Raw genomic sequence first — 14405 nt, 5'->3', positions numbered from 1 at the left:
TTAACACGTATTCTTTGACCACACTTCGTTATTATTTTTCTATTATAAGTTTGCTGGAATTTAGAACTGAAATAGAAATAGATTAGAAACAAATCTTTGCGGTTAATAAACTAAATTAAATATGTGATCTTCAGTGGAGTGATTTTCCACCATTACCTTACTCCACAGATGAAAAGGAGTAACAAGTAAAGGAAAGTAAAGAGGCTGAATGGAGGAGGCTCGTCCTTTATCCTTGCACTACAGATGGTCTGTTTAACGGTTGTTTTTTGCAGTAAAGCGTTCAGTTTTTCCACAAGCAAAGTCTGTCATGTAAATAACAAATGCACTATTGCGTGACACAACTGACTCTTAAAGATGGGAAATGAGACTCTGATTGGTTTAATGCACGTTATGCTCATAACACTCCCAAAAGTCATTAAGATTAAAAGCACAACCCTGTTAGACCATATCCCAGGGTGTGAGTTTTTTTTTTTTTTTTGTCCTTAAAATTGCAAAACTGAATTCGGACACTCCCATAATGCTTTTGCACCATTTGAACAACCATTGCATTTGAAATAGAAAGTTGTATTTTAATGTTCCCATATGTAGTCATTCTCTTAAAAGTATTTATTTTTCATTAATTCACTTTGTTAACTCAGCTTCACAATTTATTTTTAAAAACATCTGTAGTATTTTTAGAACATTTTTATTCATTGAATTAAATCAGAATTCAAAACAATAAGTTAAAGGTGTGGTAGGTGATCTGCCAAAATGCTAACTTTAGCATAATAGCTTTGAAAATGCATGTCTATGTCTTGCTTTCCAAAGCCACGCCTCTTTGAAGGTGCACTGAATAGATGACCATAGACAACCTTATACAACACTATCATGTCATTCGCCAGTTAGAAAACTCTATTGAGACGCACCCTTTGTCCAGTGTAGTTGTTGACAGGCCAATGGGTGCAGGATTTATATTTTCCTAAAATTCCCTATATTTATAAGTGTTTAAAATTAGGGTTCAAGTGTATTTCTATTTGTAACTAAATCTATTTTTTTAAAATACAGATATAGTATGTTAAAAGCACATTTTAGTTCAATTTCAGGGTGTCTCAAAATAGCACAGTTGAGTACAATTAGATGGTATTAAGTTTATTTTAACATATACTTAATACTAACTTTTAGTACATTAAGTACAAAATTAGTGTGCGAAAATAGTGTGCGAAGATAGTATTAAATATATATTTAGTTACAACTAGAAATACACTTGAACCCTACTTTTAAACATTTAAATATATTTATGACAGATTTAAAGTAAAATAGTAATATATTAAAAGAATATACAAATTGTAAAAAAAAAAAAAAAAGGTGCTAAATACTGTATTAAAAGTATGTTGGGAAAACGTACTTCTACTACAATACATTGCTAATAGATTTTTAATAAAGTAAATTTAATGTAAACTTAAAATTACCACACTCAAAACCAATTTAAGTGTTAGTGATAATATTGCATTCGCAATAAGTGTACTTAAGTACAACTTTTGGGAAAATATACTTTTACTACAATACATTACTAATAGATTTTTTATATATTAACTTATTTTAAACTTAGGATTTGTATGTAAACAGTGTACTAAAAATCAACTAATGTTTAAAGCATTTAAAGCACACTTATGAAAAACACTAATAAAACTCTTTTGGATGTTTTTTTCTGTAGTGTACTTTATTGTAGTACACTAAAAATTTATTTAAGTATTACTGGTATTTATTATACTTTTGTCAAGTGTACTAAAGTCCTACTGAAGTATAAACATACTTTTAATTAGTATATTTATAGTGTTAAACCATAAAATTTTTATTTAACACAAAAAAATAACAATGTACTAAAAATGTATTTGCGGGTATTTAAGTGTATTTTAATTGCATTTAATTATATATTTTTTTTCAGCTGGGCTAGCATTGGGGTAAAGTTGGTTTTATAATCTTACAATTGGACTTTCTTCTTATAATATAATTTCAGAAAAGTATTGTTTTCAAATTCTAAATAGCAAAATCAAATAATCAGCCAGTGAAAGAACACTGTTCACAGTCAGTTAAATAGTGCTAATGCTGTTTTAAAGTAGTACCTACAGAACCTGCTATTTCAGATCGAATATTCAAAGTAATATCAGAGTGGGAGTGTGTCACAAGTTGTCACTGTTCAAAAATGAACGATTGTACAAATATAAATCAAACTTTACCTCAGTAAATCTGGCTAGGCGGAAGAGCACTATTTACTTGTTTTGTTATTTAACTAAATAAAATAGGAGCAGAAAAAAAAAGGAAAATATCTTGTCACTTGTGTTAACAAGACAATGAGTGATTTTTTTATTTTCAATTGTACTCACTAATTGTTGACTGACAGTTTGAGATACCTGTCGTAATTGTCATAAACATCAGTTTGGTTTTGTGATAGTTTTTATCCTGTCATCAAAAGACTTTTGAATAATACTGTAGGTGAAAGACTATTGGTAGCTAGTATGTAGTAATCTATGAATCAACAAATAAATTAACTAGCACAAATTGTTAATATTATAACTATTATAACAAACTGTGCAGTATTAAGTATTAATTTATTCCCTTCTGTGATTTTTTTCTTTTTTTTTAAGTGTGTTCTATTTTATATTTCTATATTTTATATATATTTATGAAATTATAAAAGTTTATTTATTATGTTAATTTTTTATAGTGTTTGATGCTTTTTATGTTCTTGTTGGGTGTGATGCAACATCATTTCGTTCTGCATTACAATTTATTGTGATGTCTTGTATGACAAAACTAAAGGAAACTGAAACTGAATTGAGTTATTTATCGGCCCGATAAAAATTTTTAATTAGACAACTTTTTAGTCTTATGCCCTACCCAGAATATAAAAATATATATATAAATATGTTTAATCAATTACTTTAATCAGTACTATTGGAATGTGAAGATACTTTTTAAACAGCACACTGTAAACGATTTCTGTTGTTTTCACGGTATTATACTGCATTTCTCAACAGTTGTTTACTGTATAAGCTGTGCACAGTGTGTTACTGTATATATTGCTGTTTTCACAGCATGATAATGTATTCTCAACATTTCCATACTGTGAACATGATTAACAGTATGCTACTGCAGATTTTACAATGAATTTTGGGAAAAAAAATCAGTTACTGTGCATCTAAATACAGTACTGCAAATGACCATGAAAAACTCTACACACACTTTATATTATTATTATGTTTATTTATTTTTTTTGACAAAGTATTTTGTGAAGAAAAATAAAATAACCTATTTCTTCAGACTGTTCAGTGCATAAAGCTGTCCCCTGGTTTTCCATATTTGGGTGTACTGCACCTTAATTTTATAAGGTTAACATGAAAATATTAAATCATTTTTAATCAACATAAATTTGTGCTTAACCAAAACGTAAACTGGAACAAAAGTAATTGATTCATGAAACCAAAGTTAGCTTAAATGTCATAATGACCAGCCTGCTTTAGACGGATTCATGAGATTAGGGCACCCGTCATCACCATGGAGGTCACATATCTCCGCATTTTCAAAACAATATTTTAAAATACCCACCATCTCTATAAATAAACCACAGACTTGAGTTTAAAACAACTACATTCCCGCATGAAAAACGGTTAAAACTAAATTTCATAACACATTCATTATAGAGCCATCTAAGACCGGGGCAAGTCTCACATGTCTAGCCGATTATAACCTCGTTTCGCCGGATACATGAGTGATGATGGACACCCTGGAGGTCAGAATCTCCGCTATCGGCAAAGCACGCTTACAATTTACACATGATATCTATAAATAAACCACAGATTTAAGTTTGTAAGAACTACATTCTCGCATGAAACACGGTTAAAATTTCATTTCGTGACATATTAAACGCAATATTTATAATATTAGCTGGGCTTTCTCATCCGCCATTACCATTTGCTTGTTGATGTGAAATGAATTCTGGGAGAAAAAAGTATTAATTCTCAAAACACTTCAAACGAACATTATTTGTATTGTCAAGGTCAGATATATGTAATAATTTCGCTGGTAAAGTGAATATAAAACAATGTTACTATATTGTAATCAATATCACGTTTGCACTGGTTCGGTTCAGCACTCGAGCGACTCTGAATCGTATTGAACCGAATTGAACCGTTTGCTCGGGAATTATTTGATCACACGTGTTCACAAGCACATTCAGCAATATGCAATTAGTGTATAATTAGTGTATAAATGCTTGTGGCCAAGCAGTATAACGAAATAGTAATGAATCATATACAAAAAGGAATCTGTTTTAGGCGGGTTCGATTCTTTACTGTTCACTAAGGAGCCGATTCATAGAACCGAACGGACACGACTCGACCTGCAGGCAACGGCTCTCCTAATTTGAAATTCACCTGTCGTCTTTCATCCAGCGAATTCATCCTCGGTAAGTGTTTTAAAGTCAAATTCTGTCCGTTAAAGGGTTGTTTTATAAGTATTTCTGTGTATTGTGTGTGTAATTTAAAAGAATTAACCAAGTGACATTAGTTGTAGGTTCTTATGTTATGTCACGCTATCCGTTAACAAACGGTATTTTAAACAAGAAATAACAGACGCCAGGCGGTCATTGTAGTGTTTGCGAGGTATTGTACAGTAAGTTTATCTTGAGTGAGTTTTTGACCATACGTTAAGTTACCTGAAAAACATAACTTCAACTTATTGTAACTGCATTAATGAATTCTCTATTTCAGCACAACACTGAGATGAAGGCGAAGTCACCATGAAAAGTTAAACGTTTACCGTTAAGGTAAGCTCTGGTCTTCACATAACGTTAGTCATTATGACTAAGCTATCATTATGGTAAAATTTTTCAACTGTAAGTTAGTTATTTAAACTAAACTCATAATGAAATGAGTCTTAACTGTTTTATTAAATGGAGCTGAAAATTAAATGCAGTTGAATTATTTTAAGCTAACGTTAATATTAACAAAATACATATTAATTGTCTATTTCTCAATAATGTTAATGAGCTTGATGTATAGTGTGTCATTAATTGTACATTTAATTTTTGGTGTTCAGGTGTACCTGAGGTGAGTGTACGTTCTGAGTACACAGATATAAGCCAAAGTCATATTCATCCTAATCTAAGAGAAATTGATGGGGTCAGGGAATGATTTGTGTACAAATGTATTTTAACCCCATACAGATTGGTATGGTTGTACCATAGATTTAGATTAATTAATGTTAAGTCTTATTTTACTCTTATTATATTTATCTGTTTTTCAGCTACAATAATTGATGTTGAAAAACTGATGCTACCAATCACTCCTCACTTTATTATTCAAGGTAATGTTGATGTCTTCCTCATTTTGATTAGATTTTTAAATGTCAAGTTGTTCACAGATTTGTTGTGAGGAGTTTCATGTACAACCTCTTTTTCTTCTTCCAGCAGTTCCTAAGATAAAAAAAATCTGGTGTTAAAACAGCCACGGCTATGCTATTTGCCTACCAAGTGCTGAGTAAATATTAGACAAACATTTTTTTCTATAACTGTTGTCTTTGTGTTTATTAGCAATTTTACTGGGCGTATGTGTTTTTTTTTTTTCAAACAGCCTGGAAACTGTAAGTTTAGTTCAATATGTTATTTTATGCTATTCATTTTTGTCTTAACATGGATTGCATGTTGAAGCTATCGTTTTATAGTGGGAAAATGTAAAAGAGAATCACTGAATACAATGGCATAATGATTCTGCTTGTTCAAAGAAGGTACTTGATTTAGTTTTCCTCAAGCGACACATCAGTTTTTATGACTATTGCTTGACACTTGAATTGAAGGGACAGTTCACCCCAAAATGAAAATAATAGCATCTTTGGCATCCTCCACTTGTTTCAAAATAGTTATATATTTAATTTGTTCCGTTGAACACAAACTCGTATTTTTTAAAGAAATTTGGTTCAAATATGGATGTCAATAGTTACTGGTTACTAACATTCTTCAAAATATCTGCTTTAGTGTTTAACAGAAATTCAAACTAGTTTAAAACACATGGAGTAAATAGTGGCAAAATAGTAAACTATTCCTTTAAATATTTTATTCTGAGACTTTTATTTATATGTGTCTTGTCTTTTGTCATATTGTCCTTCTAGCCCAGATTGTGATGGACCTGGAATGCGACACCAGTTACTCTTAAGACAAGAACCGAATAAAGCACAGATGTGGAGGGATTTGCAGCCAAACTTACTGGAGGGAAGGAACCTTTAGGTAAAAACACCTGCTTTATTTAGATCTGAAGTATTTTATTTGACATAGAGATTTATTGTTTTAATTCTAATTTAAAGCAAACAAGGTTGAGCACCCCTGGTCTAAAAGCTCAAAAATGCTGTTTCCGTGATAAGGTTAAATGTAGTTTAGAAATAGATTCATTAGGATCAATGCTTAAAGTAAACATTTTCTTCTCTCTGTAGACCAAACATGTTTACTATCCCTCACATTTTAATAAATTGTTTCTGTTTTTGTTTCTTACAGTGTGGGTGAACATACTACCTGGATGTCCAACAAAGGCTGCACAAGAGCTCATTTGATAGCACACATTCTGTCCTGTCTACATCTCTGATGACCTGGAAGTGCTTCGACATCAGTGAGTAATACATCTTTATATTGTCATGCATACAGGATTTCTGTAAGCTTAGCTTTAATGTTAGTTTCTAATCAGCAGTGACTGTTTTAAAAAATTAAGTATTTAAATTATTCTCAACGTTTTACTGATGCTGTGCACAGTAACGTTATGATGATTTAGTTTAAGGAAATGTCACTAGAGGGTTTGTATAAAAAATAAATAAATAAATAAATTGTATGAAATGACTCGATAAAATGTTTATTTGTCTCGCTGACATGCCATCACTGCTGCATATTAAAATACAGTAATACGAATTGACCGCAGAATATTACCACAAACATTTCATTAAGTAGGCTAGACTGCTCTTTAGTTCTCTACTCAACTTTAACACATTTCCTCGTGTCGCTGAGCCTCTCTGCAGATTTTGCCAAAAATGAATACTTAGTGATTACTTTGTTTTATGCAAACCAAATATCAGTAACTCATCATTAGCATTATTTTAAAAAATCACCCATGGCTTTCATGTTCTCTAACGCAATCTTATCTGTAAGTTAGAAGTGGATTTATACGTGTTAAAAGCCTAAAAGTATTTAATTAACATTAGTCACGTTAAATTAGATTATTTTAATTTATTTAATTTTAAATATGTAGCCTCTTAAAGTGAGAATGAACTGTGTTCACCCCTCTTAAATTCGTGGAAGCACTAGTAGTGTGATCATGGAATCAGATATTCGAGCTATACAGAGTCGGACATTAAGTTAAGATGAGACTTTATTTTTTACACACCTGTGTGGACACCTGAATAGCAATCTTTAAGAACAATGCCCGCTGATCTTTTCCCCATTAACGTTAGTGTAATTGTGAATTGACAACAAACTGTATTTCACCAACAAAAACAATTAAAAAAACTGTTATATATATTATAACTGTTATATATATTTATTTATATATATATATATATATATATATATATATATATATATATATATATATATATATATATATATATATATATATATATATATATATGTATAAAAAAACAACAGTGCAGTGTTTCGTTTCTGAATGAATTAAATGGTTTGAGGGATGATTAGTTTTTACTTCAGTGATTGATTTTGCCTGTCATTTTTGCAGGATCATCAGAAGTGCTGCTGCCCTTTTTCACTGTCCCTTTCCACATCATTTGGCCTTCATCATTTCCTGTCTTGTAGCAGTATTTTTACCTGTTTTTAAAATTGTAATAATTTTTGATGCATTAATTGTTGACTGGTTTTAATGATCAATTGTTTATTAGTGTTCTGTTGCTTTGTTATATTGAATTATTGCTACTGTTTTAGCATGGTTTACACAATAAACCTTTATTGTGAAGTTAAAGTTTCAGTTTCTTTATTTTTCTTGTATTTCTTGAACAGTTAAAATGACACTTGTGCAATTTTTGAACATTTTTACCCATTATAAAGTAGCACTATTAAATAAAATAAAATAACATTTAATAACTGTAAAATACTATACAGTAATAATAAAAGTAACGTTAAAATACCGTAGTTCTTCATGGTAAAAATGTACAATAAAATACTGTTTTCAGTTTTGCAGTATGTGTATCACTACTGTAATTGGTGTTACAGTAAAAATCAACAACAGTAAAATGATGTATTACATTTTACAGTAAATGTAATACTAATGTAATTAGTATTACAGTAATGTTACCGTTTTATGAAATACAGCAACTACTGGATAATTGTTGCCAGTAACTTACTGTTGATTTAACAAGAAATCGTTTACAGTGCACAACAAAAATGTTTCTGAAGACGTTCACCTACTGCACCTTTAACTGAATCCTCGTGGAAGCATGTGAATTTAATTGAATTGAATAGGGAAGTCTCTGATTTCCATCTTACTTTTTGCATTGACCTCCTCAGTCACATATAACAGAAATAAACAGAACAGTGCAAGAGAAGGTTTCTGCATTGTAAATTACCAAGCATGTCGGGTTGTGAATTATGCATGTCTATTTGGTTTTCCAGTGTGTGTTGCATTGTGTTGTTGTGGCTCTAGCATTAATCTCACCACAGCAGGTGTAGGACAGGGAGATTCATCTGTGCTCATAGTCCAGCGGCAGCTCTGAGACTGAGGCAGGAAGGAAGAAGCATGGATACTGTCTTCCCATAATGCCCCTGTGCTTTCCTCCTAACGTATGAACTCTGACTACAGTGCAGAAAGATGCTAGTCTGCAAAATTGGGCTCTGGGTATAAAAAATGTAGAAATAAAGCCCTCTTTCAGCACTATGTATGAAATATGGGAGGAAATGGGAAGTCAATAAACATCTACAGAAACAGCCGTCAGCTATACAGGCCGGGAAGTGTTTCTGCTCCGTTGAGTTTTCTCGCTGGCTTGTTGTGCGTCTGTGTCACTTGTTGTGTCACTAAAGCTACATAAACAGTTGACCGAGGTTTGCAAACTCACTCCAGGTCAGTGCGATGGGAGTGTGACTTTATTGATGGCTTTGTAATTTGTACTGGCTTCTCTGGTCTTTTATCAGCAGCTTGTTTTGTTTTCACAGAGGGTTTAAACCTAAACCTCACAAATTGCTTGTGGGTTTTACTTTGGTATCATGATGCACTCAGTCGACAGTCTGTTGTTTTTTGTGGGGTGTTGGCTCCATTGCACTGGTGCACACATTGGCTCCAATGCACTGGTGATTCAAAACTTTTTGTATCAGTGGTAAATTCATATTCGTATCTCATTCACTGTTTTGATTGACATGTAGCTATTTTTGACGTATACAGTCGAAGTGAGGAGACAACACAGTAAGCTTTTTATTTTTTTAGATCTGAACTAGGTGTTTAATAATTTATTGTTATATTTTATTTATTTTATTATGACCATATAGCAGCCGAAGCATTGTAATTATGCATTGAAATGACATGAAAATGTACTGTGGTACTGCGTGCATAATTATACAAACATTTAATTAAAGACTGTTCTTATGAGAAAAAGAAAAGCATATTAACATTGAGGCAAGATCATTGAAGATCAGGTGCAGCAGTTTTCCTGCAGAAGCTTAGAACATAGTATTTTGCAATTTTAAAGCTCGTCTAAACTTAAGGCTAACTTATACTTTTGTGTCAAGTGCACCAATGCTACAATGCAGCCTTTGAGCAGTCAAATATCCAAGTACTAGAAGTACTTGTGCAGGAGCTCCAGATGAAAAATTTTGTTTTGTGTTTACCTTATGATAAAAGTTGCTTGTACATTGAACATTTTAAAATAGATAGCGTTTTAAGTAAAAATATAATAATTATTAAGTATTAAAAGACTGCCTATTTAATATCAGCAAGAGCCACATAATGCTTTTCACTGCCCAGGTTTTAATATTAGTAGCAACTATAAACGTATTTGAACTTTTTATTAAGGTTATAGGGTGATAAGAATTGTAAATCATTCTGAAAACTAGTCCCATCTAAATAGTGCTGTCAATGTCAGTGTTTCAGTACAGGTCGCTGACCACAGTGTCTGGTAGATAATAATAAAACCCTCCACTTGGCTGCTGGTGGGTGTTAATATCCCACCTTGTTCATTATACAGCCAACACATTCTCACTCCCAACTCGTCATATACTGACGCTTGGTCAGGAACCCTCGGCGTAAGTTATTGACGCACAGGGTACCCCTTTAGCGTCACATTTAGACGTGCAGGGATTCCCTATAGAATCTGTACCTGACCCTGAAGCGTCATAGGGAGACGCTGGAGGCTCGTATAATTACCAATAGATGTCAACGCACTTTTTAAAACCTGATTTACGCCTATTATCGCAGTTTTCTTCTTTTAAAAATATGTAATTTTTATTTTGTTCATGAAAAGCGTCTGTAAACTGGGTCGAAACTACTGTATGAATAAACTTCGGTCCACGTGACATCCCTTCACGGTGAGTTTAACGCCGCTCTGCTATTGGTCAAACTGCATCAACGGTGAGTTCTCAGATGAGTTCAACTGTCAACATTAAATAGTATGTTAATGCTGCATAATGTATTTTTATTGGAGATTAGTTGGTGTTTATAAATATTTTATCATTAACTTTATATTTAATGAGTGAAAATATATTCGGTTGTCCAGTTTAGGTTAACTATAAAACTATACTACTAATAAAACTTTGATTCATTCATATTATTTGTTATTTTTTTTACTTAAAAAATATTACATTTCAAGTACTAAGTTTAAAAATGTTTTTGGCTGATCTTTTGTCATTTTAAATTATTCATTGAAGTTGGGGTCATTGTATGTGGCGATCTATTTTTTACAGTCTATGCTCGCTATCCCAGGGTTCATTGCGATCCCAAGGTTCACTGCGGTTTTCCACAAGGTACGTAAAAAGTAAATAAAGACGATTTGTTGATAAAGCATGTACTGTAAACTAGCGACGTTATCTAATTACATCAAGTTCATTTATTAAAAACATATTTTTCTCAATAATAACGTTGGTCATGCATAGCTCAGAACAATATATACATTTTAAGATGATCAGTGCTAACACATTGTTGTTTTCCACAATAGAATTCGTGCAAAATCTTTATATGATATGCAATATGCAACTCTAATAATACAAATGTATTCGTAATTGTTTCAATATTAAAGAACATCAAGTGTTTCCAAAGGTTTATTGTAAAAACAATTATTTTCCATGCCTTTAAAGGAAAAAAAGGCAGAAATTTTGCCCGTCTGAGCACATTTTTAATTTAATTTAATTTAATTTTTATTTTAATCTACCACACACACACACACATATGTATTTGTATATATATATATATATATATATATATATATATATATATATATATATATATATATATATATATATATATATACAGGTGTAAATTATAAGGTGTTCACTGTTCAGATATGAATATTTTTTCTTTGCTCTTTTCAGGTTCTTTAGATTTCTTTAAAAATCCAATTTTGTTTTCTAATAAGCAAAAAGTAAAGCCACTTTACCCATGTCTATATGTTAAATTGAACTTGTCTTTCTCTCTATCTCTGTTAACACATTTGTATTTGTTTGATTAATTCTTGTGTCTTTCAGCCTGTTTCTGCCTATCACCATGAGTGATTCCTTGATACTCATATTTATCATCAAGATCTCAATTATAAGCTCAAGTCTTGATGACAACTTGATGATCTGCAGGAAGCTCCACCATGTATAGAGGGCCAAGACCACTCTGGAATCAGTCAAGGGTTAGTGAAGTTTTTCATTCCATGTATATGAAATATCTACATTGTTTAGGCATATATGATTGTATGAGATAAAATGCAATTATTCTTTCACTTCTATTGTAATAACAGAAAGAAACGCATTAGTTTTACTATTACTATTGTTTATGAAAAACATTATAAACTACAGTATAAGCTCACAAAATATTGTGGCCTAACTGTTTAAAACTATTTGTTCTGGGTGTTGATAGTGGCCAACCATTTTTTTTCTTTTTCAGAAAGTAATTTGTTTTGTCTGATTTTATGACACCTTATAGGCCATCAACTGTCCACATTGGGGTTTAGGAAATTAAACTACTAATGCTGCTTGTCTACTAGTCTTAGGATAAGTTAGAATTGTTATAAATGTTAATTTCTTTGTTGTTTTTATCTGGTACAGCTCATAGGAACTCCAATCTTCCCAACTGTGAGAGGGCCTTGCTCCAGTGACTGTTGGTGTGTACTTTAATGTTTCCATTAGTCCCTGTATCTATAGATCTAGGTGACAGTGGGCTAGAGTAAAAATTTGTTTTTATTTAAACTAAGGCATACTGATGGCCTTTTTTATCTCAGATTTGGTCATGCAAGTATAAATATATCCTAAAATATTTTTATATTCTTTCCATTGGTGGAAAAGAGTTTGGTATAATTATTTTTAATAGACTGCCAAGTTCTCAGCAGACATTTTTCTTAGATATTCTTGAGTGGGAGTCTGTGCAATACAAGGTGGATAGTATTTGCAAGGAAGAGCCCTTCATCTGTCTTGCTTCCACACTAGATATACTGCCAATTTAAGTAGATGTGAACCATAAGTATAACCATTTCATGAATGCACAAGGTACTTTAAACTGTATGTGTTGAAACTAAATTAACAAGAAAACAGCTCTGTGATGTTCACCTAGTAAAATTAGATTAGAAGATAATATTTTGAAGGTTTGTTTACAGCTAAGGATTAAGGATTGACAGGAAGATTTGTGGACTACATCAACTAATGACACTACCTCCAAAGAGTTGCAAAAAGCTGTCCAAAGTTTCAGCACCATCTTTAAGCCCATGATTTTAGTGTGTTTCATGCCTAAGCACATGAGTTTAAATCTGAGATAGATGAACTATATGATTATCTTAAACTGATCTACAAGTAAATGCCAAAACTTATTGGTTTACTTATTTGCTTGTTTGTTTGTTTGTTTTTTTTTGTATATGTTAACCAGGTGAAATGGAGTGAGGCATACCAGGATATGCCTGGTTTTACTCTTGGGAAGGAGGTTGAACAGTGCAATATTTCTTCTATAGGATTGCAGTGACCAGACATGCTACTGTAACTCTCATGGTCATGTGCTGGAATTAGCAGATATTCAACAATTTGGCCATCTCGCTGACCTATTGATATCAGAAGGTAACGATATCCAGTAGAATTTGTTTTAGATGTTCAGTAACCTATTTAAATAGTATTGTGATTTTTGATTGCTTATCACTGTAGACCGCAGCAGCTCTGCAAAGCAAGTTGCAAAACAGAATCCATGAAAGTGGCAGTGACCGGAAACCAGTTGGAAGACTTTGGTCTGTGATGTAGAGGAGTGGGCAGAGGGTGAGGAAATTCTTATTAATATTACATGTAGTCATGAAAAATTGTAAGTGTTACTATTATTGTCATTTTTTCAGTAGCAGAAGCAAAGACAACAAAAAACAGAAGTGATATGGATGTCTTCGTCATATGGCATGGTATGTACACTAGACTTCTGTCAGTGTTGATTCTTTAAAAGTTGACGTATAATCCTTGTAATACAACTTTCTTTTTATGAATATATTTCAGACTCTGCTGACCCAGCAACAAAGAGGAGGGTCTTCAACATCATCCTGCTAGTCAGGATTCTTCAGGAGAAGCAGTGGATTCTTGTGGCAGAGATGGCCAACCACTATAAATACCTTTCAACTCATCCTGGTTCCTTCAAAGAACTTTCCTGCTTGTTTGCTACTGAAAAGTATGTATTTGTATTATTTGGCACAGACATAAGCATAAGGTTACCCAGTCCAAAGGATATTAATATATTTTTATGTTGTTGTGTTCTTCTTTTAAGATTCGACATGTGGCCTAAACGAAGAGGGGTTAAAAGGTCTATGGATCATCATTCTCAGAAAGCAACAAAATAACTGAGAAATAAACAACAATACGATGGTGCAATCTAGAGACCTGCAAGGTACTTGCAAGTTTTGGCTGGAGCAGAGAACATAGATTTTTTTAAATAAAGCTCCAGCTGATGAATATGACATTGACTGTGGATTTTCTTTTACTGTAATCCAGAAGAGGATGACCTTAACCCTGAATCTAAAGCATGTAATGCAATCTGTAAAAAAAATAAAATAAAAATTTCATCTTCTATAACCAAATTGTTGTCTCTTTTTTTTTTTTAAATACATAGATATGTACGGTATGTAAGCATTCCTCTAAAATCAATCAGTGTTGTAAATTAAGAGCATTATTGTATGCCTAACTGCTTACAACATATAACGATTTAAGGAACTCTATATTAAAATAAAATTATTAC

At 32.1% G+C, this 14405-nt stretch overlaps 3 long non-coding RNA genes across 12 annotated transcripts in view; all 3 read left to right on the top strand.

The window, feature by feature from the left end:
• The window catches only part of LOC137490330 (uncharacterized), a 144308-nt gene that overhangs the window by 33607 nt on the left and 96296 nt on the right, over positions 1 to 14405 (top strand). The window lies entirely within an intron of this gene.
• On the top strand, positions 2748 to 7988 carry LOC137496362 (uncharacterized). Of its 5 annotated transcripts, none has more exons than XR_015497996.1 (6): positions 2748 to 4444; positions 4749 to 4804; positions 5284 to 5343; positions 6145 to 6259; positions 6524 to 6635; positions 7749 to 7988. It is a non-coding gene; the product is annotated as an uncharacterized LOC137496362 (long non-coding RNA). The 5 variants fall into 5 exon arrangements; XR_015497997.1 differs by having other exon boundaries at positions 3546 to 4444; positions 4749 to 4814; XR_015497999.1 differs by lacking the exon at positions 2748 to 4444 and adding an exon at positions 4507 to 4640.
• LOC100535223 (uncharacterized) lies at positions 10295 to 14247 on the top strand. 6 transcript variants are annotated; one of them, XR_015497990.1, is made up of 9 exons: positions 10295 to 10583; positions 10916 to 10975; positions 11693 to 11844; positions 12260 to 12315; positions 13071 to 13255; positions 13340 to 13447; positions 13522 to 13581; positions 13673 to 13841; positions 13938 to 14247. It is a non-coding gene; the product is annotated as an uncharacterized LOC100535223 (long non-coding RNA). The 6 variants fall into 6 exon arrangements; XR_015497993.1 differs by lacking the exon at positions 10295 to 10583 and having other exon boundaries at positions 10933 to 10975; positions 12260 to 12311; positions 13153 to 13255; XR_015497994.1 differs by lacking the exon at positions 10295 to 10583 and having other exon boundaries at positions 10933 to 10975; positions 13153 to 13255; positions 13525 to 13581.

This window comes from Danio rerio, chromosome 8, assembly GCF_052040795.2.
Source record: "Danio rerio strain M-AB ecotype USA chromosome 8, GRCz13ab, whole genome shotgun sequence".
Classification (NCBI taxonomy): domain Eukaryota; kingdom Metazoa; phylum Chordata; class Actinopteri; order Cypriniformes; family Danionidae; genus Danio; species Danio rerio.
Note: the sequence above shows the minus strand (reverse complement) of the source record. Positions and strands in the feature narration are given on the sequence as shown.